Source organism: Anomalospiza imberbis, chromosome 7 (assembly GCF_031753505.1).
Source record: "Anomalospiza imberbis isolate Cuckoo-Finch-1a 21T00152 chromosome 7, ASM3175350v1, whole genome shotgun sequence".
In the NCBI taxonomy this organism is placed as follows: Eukaryota; Metazoa; Chordata; class Aves; order Passeriformes; family Viduidae; genus Anomalospiza; species Anomalospiza imberbis.
In genome coordinates this window covers 29,445,332-29,466,554 of record NC_089687.1, presented here as the reverse complement: position 1 = coordinate 29,466,554, position 21,223 = coordinate 29,445,332, and positions in this window count along the sequence as shown.

Genomic DNA, 21,223 nt, shown 5'->3' with positions numbered 1-21,223 from the left:
ATAAATTTTAAAATGTAATAAAAGTCTGGAGAAAAAGCAAATAAACATGGATACAGTCTGTTTGTGCAAAGTCAGCAGTGTGTCACCATTTGGCTCCCCTCTGTTTTTCTAGTGCTGTTATTGAAAAAGAGATAGTTACCTTTCCAATGTGATTGTCTTTACACACTTTTTTTTTTTTCCTTTTTCAAATATAGCTCAAACCTCATATGACATGTGTGCCTCTCAGTGGCTGGTGACCCAAACAATAGAGTCCTTCTTCCAAGGAACAACCTTGGTAATTTTTTTTCTTACATTAAGGACTCTTCCTTAATATTAAGGATAGGATATCATTACTTAAGTATCCTTAATGTAGGCCAATACCTCCTTTTTTATAGTACACAGATATCTGAGTTAGAAGGGGTGAAAGTGTCATAAAAAGAACAGCCCTGGAATAGCTACTGAAACTGCCGTACCACAGAATTTTCTAGCAGATGTATCTGCTGCCTCCTGAAGTTCAGTTCTTAATCTTCCAACCTGACAATGAACACAAATGTCTGTTTTTCTCAAAGTCTGTAAATGAAGAAAAAGTAAACCAATCGTGAAAATGTTTAATGGATCAGACTATCAGAGTTCTTAGAAAGCCATCTGCTTTTACAACCATCATAAACCATACCTAGAAGTAGTCAGTTTTTGAGGAATAAAGCTGTGGTTTTCACCTTATAGAGGAAATGCACTAGAAAACATGTCACTGTACAGCAGGAGTATGTGTGTAATTCATCTGCTTCTTTGGGGGGTTTGCCCTTTTTTGTTCACTGCAAAATGTTTGCTTTGTCATCTTTTGTCCCAGGAGTAAATCAGCATTTAAAACCTGGTTTACACTGGATTGAAAAGACCTGTATCCCTCTGCCACCCCAGGGCAGCCCCAGACTGCAGCACCTCAGGGCAGAAAATGTAAAATATGTATAAATATAATTATGGAACTCTGTCAAATTATGTACATATTTATGTATTTCCACGGGTGCATATATCCAGTACCTATGTCTATTTCTGTATATTACAGATATATGTGTGTTGTGTGTGCACATACATATTGAATTTCAACCATATTGCTATTAAAGACTCGGGGTTCTGTGCACAGCACTTGATTTTTTGCCTCTTTATCTCCCATGCTTTTATTTTCCATGAGTAGTCTCTAGTTTTGTGTGTGACTTCAGTTAAAGTACTATAAGTAGTACTTTAAATGTAAATAAATGTTACAAGTGAAATGGTTCACCTCCTAAGGGATCTGAATCTGAAATTCACACCATTAAAGGATTTAACTGTGATCTAGTAGCTTTGAATGTCCAGCTAGCTCTTAAATGCACTAAAATGAGGGTAGCTGAAGCCTATGGATGAGTTTGAGATGTTCAGATGGGAAAAGCGTATTTAATTAGATATATATTCTATTCTGCATGTAAATTCAATTGAAGAAAATAGTTCTTGTGGTAAATATCTAAGAAATCTTGTCTAGATTTCCTCCAAAGATGCGCTCTCTCCCCAAATATATAAAATCTTATGTTCATCTTTATCAATGACAAAACTGTAGTGATTTCAAAGATGCATTTGATGCTTTCTCTCTTTATGAGTGGGGCATCGACTTCAACTACAGATTTCCTTTGGCCAACATTTTTTTTTTCAAATTCTTAGCCTGTATAATTTAGAAAACAATCCAGAAATGAGGGTGAGAAATACACATTATCAACCGCCCATCTTTATCCTGTTATCAGTTTGGGTAATTCCAGCCAGAGCAGGCTCCAAACAGCCTCCTTTAATCCTTTTCACAGGTTTGTGTCAGTGGCTGCCTTTGACAGGGCTTGTCCTTCATTTTAGCACAGTCCCAGCTCTTCTCTCTTCAGCCCAATGCACAGGCAAAGCAAGTTCTCAGGACTGGTTTGGATTTGGAGAACTTCAGTGCCCAGTCGGGAGGTGCACAGGGCATACAGATGTGTGCATGTAGAAATGGATGACAGCAGGACATCAAAGCTCAGCCGAAATAATTGACAATATTCATCAATACAGTAATTTTCCCATTTTTATATGTAGGCCATAATGGTGTTGTATGATGTACAAAAGTGATTTTTTTTTCTTGCTTAAATGGAAATATTAACTTATAAACCCCTCCTGTACTCAGATTTCTCTCTAGTCTATATCTGTGACTGGAGGTATATTATCTTCTGTACCAAATAAATTAGCACTTTGCCCACCCTGAGAAATGTATAATGAACAATGTTTCCATGTCATCCCACAGTCAAAAGTTTTTAAAAATCGATATTTCTCTGTATGTACCTGTGCAATAAGGTATCAAAATCTGAATCATATTTTAAGAAATATGAAAATATACCATTACCTCTAAAATGAAAGGACATAAATTATCCCTAATTGTCATATATCCTTCTCATCTACAATGAAGAGAACAACATTTTTCCCAGCATAGCCTAAATCATGCTCCTGAGTCAAGCCAGATGACATTGAGGAATTAATTACTGAGGCATTCAAAGTGACTACACAAAGATTTCCTGAAGGACTAGTATGGATTAATCATGACATCTCAAGGTGTTACCCTTAATAGGATTTCCAAAGATTTGATCAGTGAGTAAATTTTGAGCTCATGAATATCACGTGAATCTGGGTGTATTTTCCCATTGCACCTGGAGCAAATTGCCTGGTTTTCAAGCTAGTGTTAGTGAGTATGAATGTCTGCTGGTAATTTTAAAGACCTACCATTTATTCAATAAATAGTGAAGTTTTTCACCCTGAAAGCTGAAATGACTCTACCTGGAGATTTCTATATAGATATGAGCCATATATAATAGGACGTGCTTTTCTGAGTGAAAGGACGGAATTGTATGAAGATTTAGTGCTCTGGAAAATTAATGTCTCTAACATTGGTTATCAGGTTATTTGTTATGCAGCTGCACATCTATTTGATCAAGATAGTTCAAATAAATAATCAGTGGGATATGTAATCTATGGGGATTCATTGAGCCCTGAGATAGAAATGAAAAAGAGATTTTAGAAACTTTGGTTTGGCTTCCTTTTGAGAAAGAGTATTCTGCTACAAAATAAAAATGTTTTTCACATACAGGTATTACTGTGAAATTGACTTTAAGGAAGAACATAAGAGTTTTAAGGAAAATTTTCACTGATCAAAAGATATCGTGATCAACTTGAAGTCCAGTTCTACATCAAAAAATGATAAACTGTTCATTTATCTAAATGAACACATTATAAGCAGAAATAAAGAGGGACAGAATATGCCCGGTGTTTTGTCCACTGCTTGGACATTGCTTTTTAAAGTAATTAAATCTTCACAAATTATTTTTAGATATTTTGATCATTGGCACATATACACGATATGACTTGAGCAAGATGTATAGATTGAACTGTGATAATTGTATTTTTACTGAGACAAAGGCCTCAGTCTTGCAAACACGATTTACTTTCAGAGCAAATAAAATGCTCATGTTCATAAATCAAAGCCTATAAAAATAAACATTTATTTTAAGTCATTTGAGATATAGTTTTAGTTTTGTGTGGAGTTCTTTTATCCCAAATTATCATAACTTTACAGCTTGTGGTAAAGGGATGAGCATCAGCTCTTTCTGTGATCTGCTGATGTCCCACATTGCTCCAGGCATGTTTCAGCACCTAAGAGCAGACTGACCTTATCTGAATTACGGATTCCCGGGTCTGGCAGCCACACTGGTCATAATATCCATCACCTTTGGCCAGAATGAGTTTCCATTTTTAAGGCTCTGTTCTTTCTGTGAGCCCAGAGTGTTCTAAAACTACTTTTATGCACCTTGCAAGTGGGATCATCAAGGTGTGTGTCTGACCCATAGATGTATGTCAACCTCAAATGCCAGTGGGTTGAGGTTTTTGAGGTTTGGCCTCTGCATCTCTCTTAATGTGGCTCTCAGATTAATAGTTAATCCTCAATTAATCCTTAGATGTACTTATAACTATCACCTTTACTGACTGTGACCAGAAATTTAAATTAAAGGTGTTCATTCCTGGTTTTACTCGCAAAGATGAGCACTAGACATCAGCAAAAATTATGTATAAATGATGTATAATTTAAAAAAAATACAGAAATCAGGGTGAGAAATACAGATTATCAATTTATGCAAATCAGAAGCCTCAGCTTCTGGAGTCTGCAATGAGTTGGATTTTGTGAGGGAATTGGCAATGTTGGAGGCACAATCATGAAATCTATCAGACAGTTGATCTGAATAAAGAGAATTCCACTGAAGATAATATAGTAAAGATACTTTGTAATATTTGGGAGTCTAGAAACTTAGAAGTAAATGTTCACCTATTGGATAAGAAGAATTAAAGGGATAAATAGTTAAATATTATAGATTTATAAATAGTTAAATATTTTAATAGTTATAGATGTGTGTGCATGAAGATATAGACAGATCAAAACAGATTGTAGAAGCAAGTGTATATTCACACTATTAGAAAATAGCTAGAAGACAGTGTTTTAACATTCTATCTTTTTTGATTCATACTTCCAACATCAAGTCTTACCCTCTGTAAAAGTAAAAAAGGAAAAAGAAAATATTCTCTTGTAAAGCCATGACTTTAAAATCTATCAATAAGTTCAAAAGGAGCAGCTTTGAACCATGCTGCTTTGGTTTTTCTTTCATCAGGTACTGGGGAAACTGTCAAAACAAGTAAGCATTACACTTTTATAAAATACATAATTACACAATGAGTGCTTGCACACGCAGCCTAACCCAATGCAGTATCCACATGGCCTTTCTTCAGAAAGGATATAAAAAAGGGCTGATAAGTACAGGGGGAAAAACCCACCAATGTCATTCTACAACTAAAACAAAACCCTCTCTTGCCTCTCCAGACATTTCCAAATGGCTGAGAGTAAAACATTCTCTCTGCACAGGGTGGTGCCTTCCTGCAGTGAACAGCCCCGCTGACAAGAATTCCCCCCAGGATTTCTTGCAGCAGCCTCAAAGGCATCTCAATTTCTCTGAAGCAGCCAGCAGAGACTGCGTTTGTCTGTGGGCACTCAGGTGCTTTTCCACATCCTCACTGGGCAGCTCGGGGTGGTCCAGCATCCCCAAGCAGCTGGAATTGGCATCCCTTCTGCACACACTGTCAGTGCCCTTCCTGAGAATCACTACTGCTGATATTGCAGGCTATGACAATGTGAAAATCAAGCCCCTCCTGAAGTGGAGGAGGCTGTTCCTGCTGTGTGCGCCACCCACCCTGGCCTGGAGCTGGCCAGACACAGCTGAGGGACAGGGACAGCCCCAGAGTGACCAGCTCTTTGCCAGCACAGGGTACACTGAGGCCCTTGGATTGCTTCAGGCTCCATCGTACCTCAAATGAGAATTAAAAAGGGCCAGCATCCTTCCCCAAATCCTGTGGTCCAGAGTCTGATAACATATACCTAATAATAGTGAGAAAAAAATTTCTCCCTGAATTCACCCTCATTTTTTTTTAATTACACAGTTTTGAGAAGGTGTTGAAGAGGTGCTAATCTGAGTAATTATTGTTTATTGCAGACTATTGTTAAATCAAGCACTGCAGAGAAGTAAAACACTACCCAGTTATTCCCTATTCTTTTAACTCTTATTAAAAGTGTCATTTAAATTTTGAGTAGTATGAGCACAGACTATTTTCTATTTATTATATATATTTTTTTTTGCTACATTTCAGGATGTTATTTCTACACCATTGGCTATTCCAGTAATCTCAGGTTTCAGAGAATGGGAGAGACCGGGCTCAGGTGTGGCATGTGGGTGAGGTCCTGGGGTAGGACTCCAGCCTTAAACAACTATAAATAATTTTCTTGAGCAGAACAGGATTCCGTGGTGCTTATGGCATATGAAGAAATGAGATATAATAGTTCATGTCCTTAAGGTGGGGAGGAGGTTTGCCAGTAGTGAGTTGCTATAGGGTACACATTATAGTTGAGAATCTTGGTAGGATTTGATTCCTTCAAAAGCTTTGGTGTGACCCAATACTGCTGGGCTGGATTACTTGATTAATTGGCAGGACTTAACCTGCAGCAGACCCAGTGATGGCAATGGGGAACACCTGGGGGTGATGGCAATGGGGAACACCTGGGGGTGATGCAATGAGAAACACCTGGGGGTGATGGCAATGGGGAACACCTGGGGGTGATGGCAATGGGGAACACCTGGGTTGATGGCAATGGGGAACACCTGGGTTGATGGCAATGGGGAACACCTGGGGGTGATGGCAATGGGGAACACCTGGGGTGATGCAATGAGAAACACCTGGGGGTGATGGCAATGGGGAACACCTGGGTGTGATGGCAATGGGGAACACCTGGGGTGATGGCAATGGGGAACACCTGGGGGTGATGGCAATGGGGAACACCTGGGGTGATGCAATGAGAAACACCTGGAGGTGATGGCAATGGGGAACAGCTGGGGGTGATGGCAATGGGGAACAGCTGGGGGTGGGAGGGCTGGGCCAGCCTTTATCTGCAGGAGCTGGTGCAGCTTGTGTTTCACTTTGGACAGTACTGCTGGAGATGGAGGTAGGTCTGAGTTTTTAGAAAGGAGAAAGAAAAGGTATTTGTTGGAAGCGGAGTTTGGGAGGAGATGTGAAGGGGCTTTAACAGCTCTAGTGAGGTAGGCTACTTCTTACGTGTGGGGATGTGTTATTTACAGATAGTCTCACAATAAGTAATGATTTAATGTAGCTAATGTTATACCTTAATGATTTTTCAAGAGCTGTGGGAGAAGGTCTGGAAATGTGAGGAGGCAAGTGCCCTGTAGGATCTGTGGTCTGTCCTTTTGCAGACACAGAGAGGATTGTTTGCTTGTTGTCCTACTTGAGTGAACTGTATTCAAACAAACTATGAAAAGCATAGCTTTAGGCTTTCCTTGTTTGTTGAAAGCAAAAGATGGTCTTCCTTTTATTATCCAAACTGTTTGGTTAATTGTTCAAATGAGGTCTTCTAACAAAACTAGCTTGTGAAAATTTGGTCACTTGTGCTCTTTGTGAGCTTGTGGGCAAGCCTAGCAAAATTATATAGAAAACATTTCAATGGACTGCAATAAGCAGAAGTTTTGATTATGTTTGTGGAATTTATGTGGTTTAATGCTTTATGGGCTCCTTTGTTTTTGAGAAATGGCCATTGATGAAAGGCTAGCTTTGGCATATTTCAGGAACCATCTCTAGGCAATTAATTTCACCAGGGAAGAAACAAACAATGAACAGCTTAATTAAGATACTGTGTTTGAAAGCAGACTTATTGATGGTTTGTCTCAACTATGTATTTCATCATCTAAATCCTGTTGCTAAGCCCTGATTTAGGGGCTTCTGCAGGATGTGTTGGCTGAGTGTGATAATGGCAGCTGACATGGCTCATGTGTTTTCTACCAGGTACTCCTATAATGAACCCCTGGGGTATTCTACCATTTGAGTAAGTATCTGCTGAAAGGATAATTATTGTGTGTGGCCAGCTTTTTAAACTTTTGTTATGTGTATTTGCCACTTAAATGTCTAAAGTAGCAAGTCATTGCCATTCACTCTTGTCCTCCTTTGCTGGTTGAGGTTAGCAGCTTGAATTTCTTCTGTGCACTGCTGCTTGATGATCTGATTTTCTGTAGCAGGATGTGTTAATGTTACTTCATCTTTGCAGGTGTTGGTAGGAAAAACTGGCCTAATTCATATGTGCATTTGTAGGCAGGATGCTACCAGAGTTTATGGAGAGAGCCCTGATTTTTCAGAAATCAGTAAAATTTTTATGAAGTTTCTTTTCCCTCTTCCAAGATTGTAAAGGAGATGGCAATATGTGGTTTTGGGGCATGGTGCAAACAGAAACTTATTTGGTTCCAGCTATGCTGAGTGTGTCCAGTGAAACTGTTCCACACAGTGCTCTTGAGGTGATGGGTTGGTTGTCACAAATAACTGGAGGATTTTTCCCTTTGGTATGCTACAACACCCTGCTTGTCCTGTGAGCTGAGTCAGCACAACTTGAGTGCTTAGCCCTGTCCTTTGGTATGGAGAATGCATTCCAAGAAAAGTGTTTTAATTCAATGTATCTGCTGCTTTTGTCAGACACTCACTATGTGTATGTCCTGCTGGACCATGAAGGTGTTGGCTTGATGTTTGCCTTCAGTGAGCTCTGATCTAGTTATTTCTGTGCTGAGGTGTCACTTGCTCAGTTTCTCAGTAAGTTGGTACATTTTTCAGTTTAAAAAGCCTGAAATTGTTATTTTGGTTTCTTCACCAGAAAATGCATAGAAATAGAATATATTCTGTAGATAGCATAATGGAAAAATAAAGTTGGCTTGTAAGAATCTCTACTAAAATGAAATGGTGCTAACAAAGCAGAACTCTGTGACAGCTCTAGGATAATGTAACCTTGTGGAGGGCTAAACAGGAGAGAGAAAACTGTAAAATTCCTGTTTTAATACATTATGGTGATTCAAGGTCAAACCATTTTGTTTTGGGTCATTTATTATAGCAACACCAACAATGGTGATACTTTTACATTTTACCCTTCAGAAATCTATAGTACTAAAATGCATTTCTTTATAGAAATCTTTGCAAGTAAAAGGTGAAACAAGCATAAGTATCAAATATCAGTGCCTTGTGGTTCTCAGCCTAGTGTGTGAAGGGGGAAGAATTCAGCTCAGGAGTGTGTTTCTCTAAACAAAGGCTGTTGCTTTTATTGCTGTGTTTTAAATCTATGGGAAATCTGCCTGTAATATTCATTTTTGAAGTTGCTTATATGGTGGGGAATATCCTTTCCTCTTTTCTACATTTTTTTTTTCCTGAAGAAGATAACTTTGAACATAGGACAAAAACTTATCTTTCTGAATTATGAATGTCTGTTGTTTACATAGCTCTCTCTTGCAAAAAGACACTGATCTGCTGCTGAAATATTCTAAAAGAACCTTCTTCCAACTTCTGTGTTAATCATCTTTTCTTCATAATAGAACATTTAGCAATATCAAATAAGTTTCAGACAAGCTTTTACACTGAAAATCCCATTTTGAACTACTAATTAATTTCAATGTTTCATTTGATTATTTTACCTTATATAGTCTATTTGTGGTAATATGACACAACATATAATGCAATTATGTGTTTCTTGAAAGTTTTAAGAACAGAAAAAAATTTGTATACCTACTGTTAAGAAATAAGTATTTTATTTACATATTTGGATCCCTTTGGGGAAATGGGGTGACAAGTATTTCCTAGAAAGCTTGCCCATGGGCCATGCAATAATGTTAGTATCATTCTCACCCCTGAGATCTAGCTGTATGCACCTTTTCAATTAATATGAAATTATTTAAAGTCATGTTCTCAACATTACATATATGTGCTCACCTATGATTAGGAAAAAATATATAAATGTAAGGAAGCACATTACTGCAATGAAATGAAAATACTTGATTAACAGGAAGGCAAACAGATAGCTCAAAGCTGATTTCCACTATTCAAGTTGCTTCCTATCTCACCTCCTCTTGTTTAATTTCATTGTAATCATGATTTTCTAATGCACAGCCCAAACAGACTCAAATGTAGACACAAGTGATACTAGACTGGAATGCTCTGGATTGCTTCATTATGCCATCATTAACTACATATATTTTAGCAAATCTGAGTTTCTTTAGCATTATGTAAGTAGTTAAGATCCATATCTACATGTAAGTTATTTCTTCTGGATTCCTGATGGATTCAGTCAGCTTCAAGTTATTTAAATGTCAAATTTTAAGTGATGTTGAGTAAAATGTTGGCCCCTGCTTATCTTGGTGTTTTTGTTTGGCTGTGTGCGTAAATGCTCAGCTGAGGCTTCTAACAGGATTTTTGCTAAAGTTTATCAGAAGGGATAGAAGGAAGGTTCTAGCTTAAGAGGTATTTGGAGTAGGAGAGACAAGGTAGGGGAAGAGACTGAAAGCAGCTGCAGCTAATAATTTTCCTTTAGAAAGGCTTAATTTTGGTCTGGGAACATGACTTAATCTCATTCTAGATAGCATTGCTCCTGGGAATTCAAAACTTGATGAGAAAGGCATTATCCATAGCTCTGTGGGCCAGAAAGAGGAAAATCTCAGACTCTATCAAAAGGCAATTGTAACATTGTAAAGGAAAATGCTACGACAAAAGCAAACTTTGAGGATTAAATTCATATAATTATGGGGTGTAACAATGCAGAACACAGTAATTTCTTTAGCTGCTGACTGTATTGTCTGAGTCTTTGTCATACCAAAGTCCTTTTTTTTGCACCTAGCAAAGAACCATTCATGGCAGACAGGGAACAAATTGCTGCTTTCACAAGCTTAAAACTTGTGAACTCATTATGTGAAGAAAGTTCTTTACTAGAAGAACATATAAATTTGCTGTGCATATAAGTGAGATATATAGTACTTTTCATTATATAAATTAGGATTATATGGAATGTTAATTTTGGCTGATGTATAATGATTTAAATTGTTGAAAGCAAAAGCAGTCTTGGAGTGTTTATCTTTGGGTGTCATTATTTCAAAACTGAGAGTGCCCATCATAAAGATTTCACAAATGGCCACTGGCACTTGATAACTAAGCATACCATTAATTGTTTAAATATAATAGCTGACAATACCTTAAATATGTAGTGGAAAAAATGTACAGTTGTGCTCTACCTGGAAAAAACATTTTACATTAAATTTTCTTTTGGATTTCTTTTTGTTGAATGACAGAAGGGTTTAATATGCTCCAAAGTTTTAATAATTTCAAAATATTCACAAGAAGAACCACTCCAGAATAAATTTGGTAGCTTCATAAGGAAATTTTAGTTCTGGTTCAAATTTATCACTTTGAGGTGGAGCTCTTCAGTGGCTCCTAGGTTTTTAGACTGTGAATAACTGTGTTTTTCATCTTTATTTACAATGGAAAGGGTACCAGAATCAACAACTTCACTGAATTGCAGTTGGATTTTTTTTCCTCTGGTTGGTGCCCATCAAGGTACAAACAAACTTCCTGAACTAAGCTGATGACTTAGAATCTGTTTTAGTTTAACAAGACTTGTATTAGCTAGGAATTCTTAAACCTTGTTTTCTTTCTTCAGAGAAATAAAATTGAGGGCAGTTAGTGTAGGTAATTTTATCCAGTTTTTGAGTTTGTACCATTTTATACCATGGGAACAGAAATTAAAACTAACTTTTTCTGGAAGGTGAGTGCACAAGGCATTTGCAATATCCAGCTTTACTTTGTATCTTAATGAGAGGTGGAGTACTCCCAACGCAAGTGATTTTTGTGGACCAATTAGCTGCATTTTATCTTCCTGGTCAAAAACAAACTTGGTGTTGTAATGATGGCATGCATGAACCTACTATGTGAATAATGGACATAATTTTAAGAAGTCAATAAACACACATCTCTCGACATGAAGCAAGCAACCAAGCTCCTAATCACAGAACAGACTAAAGAGTGATAAAAATCTGACATTGTATTGTTGGCTGTCTCAGACATGCTGTAATGATCTTCCACATTGTTTTCAAGCTGTAAGAGTTTAATTTTTATATTCCCTGCCCCTGTTCTCTTATCTTCTAGCCAATACTGTGATTTCAGTTAATAGTTCAGTCATTTATTTTTTTGCTCATATGCTCTCTCACAATCTCTAAAGATAATTTGTGCATGTTCACAATGAATTCCCTGAAAAAAATCTTTATTTACTACAAAGAAGAGCTTTCTTTTGTCTAAATAGCAAGCTTCAATCCTGGCTTTGAACTGAAATTACTGTGAAGTTACCATTGACTGCTCAAACTTGTAATTTTCCATTAGAAGTTGTTTTGTGGAAGAGCTGATACAGGGCTAAAAGCACCCCAGTCCTATTTATTACTGAATTCCAGCTGGTTTTTCTGTGCTACTGGTTGATTCATTTTTACAATTGCTTTAAGAGCCCATGTAGCCACTTAGATGCTTGAATTTGGCTCAGCCTGATGTGACCTTTGCGCATTCTGTGTTTTGCATGGAATTCTTTGTTTCCTTTCTCTTAAGGTTTGGAAACCCTTTATATGCCTTCAGACCTCTCCTGTTGTTTACCTCACAATTCTACATTTCAGGCCTGAGTAGCAGTTTTAGTCACAGAATCATAGAATGGCTTGGGTTGGAAGGGACTTTAAGGATCATCTAGTTCCAGCCCCCTGCCATGGGGTAACAATTAATCTGCTAAGGTTTTCTGTGCCAGACTTACTGCATGGAGAATGACCTTAAGGAGAATTTCTCCTTTCTACTTGTTCCTTTTGAATTTCATCCTCCATATTTTTTCAAAATATTAGTGACCTGATAACTGAGAGGGAGCATGGATTACTAATTTTATTTTGTAACTGTTTTGAACACTTTTTCTTTTGTAGTCAATTTGTCTGTGACAAACATGATCCCATTGTCTTGGTCCTTTGCCATTTCTCTGATGTTTTTAAGTGAATTTTTGGTATTGGGTTTTTTTTTGGTTTGTTATTTTTATTTATGTTTTCCTTCAATGTCTTGTACCCACCCCTAAGGGAAGGGACATTGTCTTGATATGTTTAATAACATGTAACACTATGGAGCATGATACAGAACTGGCTTTACTTTAAATAATGGGTAAAAATGAAAGACAGATGTGGTCTTGTGCTTGGTTATGAGGAAGCAAATCTGTTTGTGAGGATGTGCAGAAAATGTGAGTGACATGACAATGCCAGCACCACTGTGCATGATGATGATATGAGCCATGCAGCCCTATTGAAAAGCAGGAATTCAGATTCTTAAGAAAACTGAAATTGGTAAACATGGTGAGTTTACCAAATTAGGAGATGAGAATAAGATGTCAGCTTTCCTATCCCATTCATAGCAAAAGGATTACTTGCTCGTGAATTTGAGTTTTTCCCCCTTCAAAGTACCACTGAAATGTACTGGCACATTATATTCAAAGTTCAGTCTTGATTTTGATCCTGATCAAAGGGATACACTTCAAGTATTTTGACATCTAATCCTTTTTCCTGACTTTGATCATTTTAGACTGAGGTACAAGTAACCACTTCTACTACCTGTGTTAGCCAAGAATGTAAAGCATCTTATCTGCAGATAATGGATGCTGCTTGGAACTTCATTCCCGTGATATTTTAGTGTGAAAGATGTCTGTCTCTCTCTCCTTTTGCCAACATTTGTCAGCACTGCTGTACTGTGTCATGAGAGGAGGAAAAAGTACTCAAAAAATCTATTAAATAATATGGGGAAAACAGATATGAAACCATCAGGGGGTGCATGTGAATTCTAGACAGTACAATGTGAATTAGTCCCTTGAGAGTAATAGACAGTTAAAAGAAACAGGCACTTTATTGTCATATTATAAAATTTCTGATGAGGTGGTATCATTAGATCATTACAAACTTTTTATCCTTGTGTCATAAAACAGAGCTGGCATTTACTGGGGCTGATATCTTCACAATAAACTGTGAAAGAGGACTTTATGGAGGCAGCAGAAGACACTTAAATGTTATTTGATGGTGTTGAGTGCTCTAGACAAACTCCAGAAATGGGCAAGCAGAGGTCTCACCAGAGCTCCCTCAGGTGCCAGAGGAGCCAAGAGGGTTCTAAACCACCTGTTCTGGTGATGATGTGCTGTTGTCACCAGGTTACTTGAGAAGAAAGTTCTTGCAGCTGTGCCAATATGTTGGCCCCAAAGCTGTGAGGCCTAAGCTGTTACTCAAAATACTGATCTGATCACTTTATAAATTAGGGTCAATAAATGCTGGGGAAAAGACAGCTCCTGGCTTTGTTTCTCCTTTTTTAGTGTGTGTTTAAAAATTCAGGAGAACCGATTTAGACACATTTCTGTCAGGGGAATGTGGTGTGTAGGGTTAAATACATTAAAATAGTACTATTTTTTAGCCATCATATAACACCTGTTTCATCAGAATTTTTGTTTTATCTTGCCCTGTATTTCTTCAGTCTCCTCAGACAATGTTATTAAGTTTGGTGAGAAATGATGCTCACTTTTAAAATATCAAAGGTTTATTAAACCTTAACAAAAATACAACAAAAGACTGATTAAGGAAAAATTACAGCACTGGGAGACTCTGTGACCAGCAGCCACGTGATTGTCCATTTTAATCCTACCCTTTTTATACCCTTGGCCCCTCCCAAAATCTTGTCAGTCAACTCCTCTGCCATCCATTGGTGGAGATTGAGAGGACTAGGGGGAGAACACAGAAAAATAACATAACTGTACATCTATAAAACTTCTCTTAACATACACATAAAATTCATCTCCTAATTGAGGAGCCTTTTTTTTCCCAAAGAGATGTAGGGAAGTGTGGAGAAAGATTAGTGTCAGAACTAAGCAGTCCCCCACTAGTAAAATTTCAATCACAGCTGTGGGCAATTCCCTTCAGCTGCTCGTCTCTGTTTTTCTGGTTGTTGGCCTTCTTCCTGTGCATTTTTCCTTTGTCTGCCATCAGCTTTTCCTACCCACTGCCTTCACTTGGTCTCTCTTTTCCCTGATGAAGTCCTGTTGTTCTTCCCGAGCTGGGTCTCTTGGGAGGGAGATGCTGAGGAGAAAATTTCCTTGCTTACAGTCTTGCTAATGAGTGGCATTTTAGCGGATAGGAGGGACAACAGGGGGAATGAATCATTGTCAATGCAGATGAAAAGTATCTGGCAAAGCTGGAGTAGCTGCCTGTGCCCCTCTCGTGGTTTACATCTCAGTCTTGCTTCTGCTCCAGTCCACGATGGGAGCTGGAAGAGCCCACAATGCCTTTGTGGAGCAAATAGGTCTGTGCATGATGCACATAATGCTGTTGAGTTCTTTGTGGGACTGGGGCTGTAATTTTTGTGTTTTATGGATGGCAGGACTGAAAAAGAAACAAGTTCCAGCAGGTAATTTTGTTTCCTAAATAGTCCAAGTGTGAAATGTATGGGCTGCATTTATCATTCCACCTGAGTCTCTGTGGAGACTGACCTGCTCATATTTGCCCATTTTGATTTATTTTTTTCTTTGTTTGTTTTCTTTGACTAAGTGTTGCCTGCTGGAACAAACATTGGTGAATCTGAATTTCTAAGCATGCAAAAATGATAGATTGCTTTATTTGTTCAAGAAACACTTTAGTAGGAATGTTTTAATTGTAATTAATAAGGGGAGGAGGGCTATAATTTGTAGCAGATGTCCTTTGTAAGCAAAAATTGCACTGATGCCAACCATGAAGGCAATATATGTGAAAAACAACTTTGTAATTTTGGAGGACAGCAATTGTGTTTTATTTTTTCATATAGCTATATTAGAAGTCCATCCTTTTTGTTTCAGAGGATATTCATTTTAAAGGCTGTAAGCTCTAAATCCACAGATGAACTTACCTCAAGTTTACTCCATCACTAACTAGGTATAGGAAAGACAGAGTGTTTGGTACAGTGCTTTGGCAGATCAGGTGATACATGGACTTTCTTGTCACCCTTGACTGAGCAGTTACTTGGGGGGCTCTTAAACCACGTTGGGATTTCCTTTCCTCCAACCTCCTTGGCGTCACTTTAGCCACCACTGTACAGCTGCACTTGCTGCTTCCTAAATGGAAGTGGAGGCGCTTTAATATCTTCTTTTCATGTGGTTTCTCCTTTCTTTTGAGAGCCACTTGGAGAGAAAACAGAGCAGACAATGCTTTCCTTCAACTCTGATCCTTTTGGTATTTGTTAGCAGCCTTCAGTAGCAATACAAACCTGAATGAGGCTGCCTTTGGAAAGGTACCTTGGTGAATACCAAGAATTTTTTCCAGATGCTTTCAAGAGGTAGCTAATTCTTTAATTTGTCTCAAAAACTAAAGTGCTTTGTTTCTCTGTTTAAACCTATGTCACCTTCTGCACGGTTTCGTATGTTAAACAGTCTGGCACTTAATAGCTGAAACTGTTACCTGACACTACAGTAGAATTTCAGTATCCTTAAAATAGCCCAAGGAAGGAGATGCTTTAGTTCCTTTGACCTGCAACATTTTAGAGGCATTTTCTGTGTTGCAGAAGCACCAATCCATTCCTTCAAAGCTGTCTGTGGCAGCTGGTGCATGCAAGGGTGGAAAGGATGGGCTGTGGTGAGTGCCATAAAACTGAAGGGAGCAGAGAGAGATGCCTGAAAAATCCAAAGTGCTTTATTAAGCCCCCTTTCCATAACTTCTGGGAGGGAGAGAAAAGCAGCTCTTTCAAGCTTGGCTAGGCTTAGAATAAGCTGCTGGCTTCCTTTCACTGTCTGCCCACCTTCATGGTACTGCTGCTGGCTTTTTAGGGGCTGTGGCTCCTGAGCAGCCGGGCTCTTCCCATGTGCAGAGGGTCATCATTTCATCTCACCTTTACAGATATATTACTTTGACTTTGCAGCTGAGAGGAAAGTCTCAATGTTACCTCTAATTAATAATTGTTGTTGTTCTTGTTTTCTCTAGTAAAACTTGTTTATTGTCAGCTGTAATTTTCTTTGAATACCTCCATGTTGTTGTTTAAGAAATGAAAGTTGGACGGGGATGTGTTTGGTTTTTGTAAATTTTGTTTTGCTTTCATGAAACAAATTTATGAAAAAAATCTTTACAGACTATTCTCAATGTATATAAGAGAACTTGTAAAAAAGGTATATGAGAAAGCAATGTAAACAATGTATATGAGAAAAGCTTTTGGAATACCTGGCTCATAGCCATCTAAACATAGTGAGGATGTAGCTTGGGTGGCTGAAGGTTTTTCTAAGTATTTTTATAAGTATTGCTCAGTTTTGCATAATGACAGTAAAATAAGCTTATTTATGTTGGTGTATGAAGCATTTGATCACCCATATTCATAGTAACACCAGGAGAGATTTCAATGCACTTGACATTTCAGGGTCTCTGAAGGAGGTGGGGCACATTCCAAAATATTCTTGAGCAATGTGCAGTAAAAATAAAATCCTTTCCCAGCTCTTTCATAGCTAACAAAATTTTCAGTTTAAGGATGATGACTTGAATGTTTGGATCCCTTTTGAAAGGGGAAGGGAACCTATTAAGGTCCACAAGCTGTTGCTAACCTCCACCTGTTAGGTTCTATTCCCTTTCCCACAAAGCAAAATTGCTACATAAAATGCAGAGTTTTGCTGCCAGAGCTGTTCGGATATTGGCTCACTGAGGCTCTCATACACAGGTGATGGTTATTCCCTGAGTTCTGTGATGGTTCCTTTCTGCCAGAATGCACTACAAGTACAGACTCTGACATGTTCCTACACCTTGAGCTCATGGGCATCAGTGTTTTGCCAGCAGTAGCTTTGTACAGAGGATAAATCCTGCTTTTGCTGACTGAAGTCAGAGTTATATTCTCAACATCTAGTGCAAGAGATGAATTTTGTGTTTTAAGATCCCTCACTTTGGGTTTCACTGTGACAAAAAGATTTGTTCATCATTAGTTCTCCATTTACTGCTCATGTGCTTTGTATTACAAAATGAGCCAACACTTTTCTGCATCTTTAGGAACAGCATAAAGACAGGCTGTAAAGAAAAATTTCTGTTAATGAAAGCAGATTTAAAAAATCTCTGAAGGTGTTTATTTCTGTGATTCTTAGCCTGTCCTGAACTGAAGAAAGCAGAAAGCTTTTTTAAAATTTATTACCCTGAATATTTCTGTTAATCAAATAAGGATCTAAACCCCTAAGCAATATTATAGTTATGAAAAGTTTTTAAAGATGTATCTTGCCAAATATAGTGAAGGAAATGGTTCATTTTGCCTTCTCTCCATTTTACTGAAATGCTGATTGCTGTTTGAGGAGGTAACATGAAGATAGGAGATGAAAACAAGGGACAGAATAAAGCCCCAGCTCTGCCATGTATGCAGAGTTGCCATGCTCAGTATTTTCTTGTTAGGTGCTCACAAGAGAAGCAGTATTTTCCGGAGTGGGATATTGTATTCAGATCTGTATCACATAGTTTAAATTTGTTAATTATAGATACTGTGACACATCACAGCTGTTTCAGTCAGTTTTTGCAGTTGTCTACTTTGCATTGCTAAGGAAAGTTTTCTGCCCTTTCACACAAGAGTTGGCTGTTGCTTTTGCATAGAAAGCTCTTGCCTACTTCAACAGGAAAACTGCTTCTCTTAAATTACCAACTACTCTTCCTGTCATTACAACAGATCTTGACCTGTATCAGGCTCAGTCCCAAATAAAACTTAATGTTTGCTTTAAAGTCAAGGAAGATCTAAAGGAATGTTATATTTAGATGGGTTAAGGATCTTCATGTCTTCCAAGAGCATCACACTGATCCCTTTAGCTTGCTTTTATGTTTTCTAATGTTGCTGTGCTGTAACTGAAAAGATAGAGGACTTAAATGTCAAGGAATTGATGCAATATTCTTAAAAATAATTTTTAGAAGGGTACATGACCACTTCTGTCATTATAAGGAGAGATGCTGGAAAAACTATCCTATGAATGAGCAAAGCAAAAGACAGCAAATTTTTGTGTGTAGGTTGTCACCCTGTCATTCTGTCTGGCTGCATGTAATGTGCTGTTCATTCTTCATTCCCATGGGTTTTTTTAGTGGGGCTGTTTAGTTGGTTTTTTTGGTTTTTTTGTTTGTTTGTTTGTTTGTTTTTTTGCCAAGTGATTCCTGAACTATCACTGAGTAATTTACAGAAACACAGCTATTTGAAAAAAAGAAATCACTTTGTTTTAGCTGGACTTTTTTTTCTTTTTTCCTTCTGTTAGTGATTGACATGGTATTTCACAGGGAATATGAGGACCTGAGCTCCACATTCAATAGAAAAGTTGTTAAATAATTCCTTCACCAGCTGGGTGCACTTCAGGGAGGTATTTCAGAAAAGCTGCCACTGGTACTGGTAGAAGCTACACTTACATCTATTGGCAATGCCAGTGAAAAGATAAATTGGAAAAGAAGGATGATAAGGAAATAATATGGTGCCATTTGTAGAATTAAAACACTCTTACTAGAACATCAGTATTCTCCAATGTCTTTTCACCATTGCCACCAGTGGGAGATTTGCTGCTGGGTCCACAAAGTTCAGATTTCTGTCTGTTTTGGATTTTGCTTTAGTGGGTTTTTTCCACTTGTACTTTGAGACAGAGATGTCTCTGGAAAGGGACGCATTTATGATCTCCTTCAGAGGAGCTGAGGTCCAGCAGGGTTGCTGCACTGAGGTTTCACAGGTGCAGAACACACAGTCCAGAACCAAAACACCTCACGAGCTGTGCTACAGCCACACTGAGCCTGGTTCTACTCTCTTGTTCAAGAATCATTGCTCTACAGCTGGGTAAATAGGTACTCTTTTCAGGCTTGGCCAGATAAAAACAGTTAACTTCCGTTTTGAATGAAAGAATTTGACAGCTTCCCAAAGCTGGCAAATATTTCTGTACTTTACTACAAAGCTGTCAAGGTGAAAAGAAGGCATTTTGTTATGGTTTGATAGTCTGCATTCTGTCCCTGGTGTAGAAAAGAAGGGGCTGCTGGAGGTCAGAGGTAACTGAATTAGCAAGTGAGGCTAAAATGGCATTGAAAACAGTATAAAAATATGCTCTCTTTTGGCATAATGTCAGCCAGTCCAGATTTTACAGGGTTCAAAGAAATGTTATTAGAGATCAGTGACTTCTTTTTCTTAAAGCAATTATTTCCAGCAATATTGAGGGACCTTGTGGTCCTGACACGGTTGGGAAAAAAAAATATCTGAACACTTAGAAGATACACCAGCATCTTCTAGCACTCCCTACAAGATTTTGCTCTATTATAATAAGGTAAAATCCTCGGGTCAAGAATAGCTTTGCAAAGCGTTAAGCTAAACACATATGTATTTGCCTGTTTTTGACTGGAGGATTAGTGATTTCTTTCTTTGTGAAACTCTACACTGAGATCTTAATTAAGCTTACCAGGCACAAGTGCACTTCAGGTGATCCAGACGACCTTTAAAGGGCCTGCAGCAGATGGTGCAAAGTCTGTATTCTGTGCACTATTCTGCTGTTTTGTCTGTTAAATAAGTATCTAATTACTCCCAGTCTTATCTTATTTCAACACAGTGTCACTAAATTACTTACATGGCTGTAAGTGAGGTAATCCGTTGCCAATCCGATAAGCTTTCAGCTTGAATTTTGGGAAGTAAACTTGCACCTGATGAGAATTTTCTTTCAAGCAGACAAGAGCATCTTCCAGTACTTTTCCAGAGGCTCTTAACAAGATCATTCACTGTCTTTCCCACCTAGTTTTTCTTTAGCTCTTCTAAATAAATTACTGTGACAAATTTGGAGTGTTTTTCTCCCTCAAGGTTCTTCCTTGGGGCAAAAAGGCTTTTTATTTGTGATGTTTTACATTGTGATGGGCAAGAAGAGGCAAGAACTTCTGAAATCAAAGCATCAGCTCTTTGCGTTTTTGGGCACTACACCATTAGTCTGTTATTTTTTGAACTGCACATAGGCAGGTTGATGCAATTTCTTCTACAATATTGTCTTGGTGAGATCTAAGGTGTGAAAATAGGCAGGTTATTTCTGAAGACAGTATATAGATTTTTCCTCATTATGACTTTCAGTCTCACTAATTCTGAGGTGGTGTGTGAAAAGTTTGGCAATACTGGGGAGGCTTTCCCTCATCTCAGCCTTCCTGCAATCATCCTCTCTGCCTGGCAGCACACCTGCAGAGGAGGGATGAGTGCCACTGAAGAAAAAAATATGCATTGCTCATATGCAGTCATGTATTGAAAAAAGGGGAGATGTCCTGTGATTTAAAAACTCCACAATTTCTGGTCTCCAAATAGAATTTGCTCTCTAGTTCTAGCTTCAAAATATATTCTGGCTGACACTGTCCTGTGCAGGCTGCTTGTCCTGCAGGAATCAGTGGAGGTGTACAGGCAAGGGTTACACTAAGCTCAGGGCAGGATGAGGCTCTGTAAAATTATCCACACAACTTTACCTCAGTGCCTTTTCTCCAGTATTGAGTGGAAAAGATATCTGGGAGAAGCATATCAATCTCAGTACTCAATAGGTGTTCTATTTTTTGTATAATTAATATGCTTCATAATTGCAAGATACAAGCTGCTTTGGTATCGATTAGTCAGCAGGTCTTAAGCCAGTAAATATTGATTTTTATTTTTTGGCTTTGCTGTCTTTTTCTTTTTCTTTTTTTTTTTTTTTTTTTTTTTTGTTTTTGGATGAATGAACTGGTTTCAACAGAAACAGCCATTCAATTAAAATGGTGTGAAAGGCACTTGATTCAGGCAAAACTCAAGATGAGCTCTGACAGACACA